Source organism: Protobothrops mucrosquamatus, unplaced genomic scaffold (genome assembly GCF_001527695.2).
Source record: "Protobothrops mucrosquamatus isolate PMUCROS unplaced genomic scaffold, P.Mucros_1.0 scaffold_110, whole genome shotgun sequence".
NCBI classification, from domain to species: Eukaryota; Metazoa; Chordata; class Lepidosauria; order Squamata; family Viperidae; genus Protobothrops; species Protobothrops mucrosquamatus.
This window is the reverse complement of record NW_015386186.1, coordinates 172,500-173,692: the sequence shown is the minus strand read 5'-3', so window position 1 is coordinate 173,692 and position 1,193 is coordinate 172,500.

Below are 1,193 nucleotides of genomic sequence, written 5' to 3'. Positions count from 1 at the left end.
AAGCCTGAAATCAGTTTAATTCACCCAACACCAAAAGACAAGATTACCCTATTACCAACAAGCTATCAGCTCTGGAAATCAGGTTTCAGCCTTGCCAAACTAAATCATGGAGCAGGATGGATTATTTCAAACTGATTTGAAATTAAGTCTCAGAACCTTGAGAGTTGCTGACAATCTGATCCCCCACTTCTTAAGATGGGGTTGACAGGAAGTTGATCCACTAAATTGGAGATCACCCTCCCCTGAAATGACCACACTGACCTTTCCTGACAACACTCTCCTGACCCACCATTACTGGGAAAATTTAATGATTATAGCAGTACCTTTACTTTTCCTTCCTGGTAAGCTGCACTTTAGGGATTACACTTATGATTTAAAAGAAAGTAAAAGCTATTATTATTGCTAGATATTAATAGCCTGATTTTCCATAAAACCCTTCAAAGTCCCCCTTTAAAAGCCAATCATATTGGCTGTGGTTGCTGTCTGGGAACTCCAAGCTTAACCATGCAATGTGGAGGAGAGGGAGAGTTTTCTTTGTGTCAGTATTAAATCTCCATGCCTTTCAGGGGATGGCTTCAGTTATAACACTGTGAGAAGGAGAAAAAAATGCTCTTTCTATTTACACATTATCTATGCCATGCATGATTTTATGCAATTCTATCATGTTTCCCCTTACCCAGTTTCATTCCAAGCTAAAGAGCTTCAGTGGCTGTAATCTTTCTGCATAGGGGATTTGCTGCTGTTCTGTAATGATTCGATATACCTTTATCATGTCTCTTCTTTCTTTCAATTGTTCCAAGCTAAAAAGCCTCAAGTGCTATAATCTTTCTTAGCAGGGGAACTGCTCCAGTGCCCTATTGATTTTGGTTACCCTTTTTTGAACTTTTTCTAGTTCTATAATACAATTATTAAGGTGCAGGGATTAGAACTAAGCACAGAGCTCCAGATGTCTCTTCATTATTATTAGGCAGTGCAGAGTTTTAGCTTCAAAGGCAAAAAGGTGCTTTATTGTGTGAAGGGGTACAAAGGAGTCTGCCATTACTTAAAGCTACAGAACCTTTTCCTGGGATTGTGTAGCTGCTTTAGGAAATGGCAGATTCTTTTGTGTCTCCATGCACACTAAAACATCTTTTTGTCTTTGAAACCAAAGCATTACCCAACCGTGACATTATATATACTTAATTGTTCCCTTC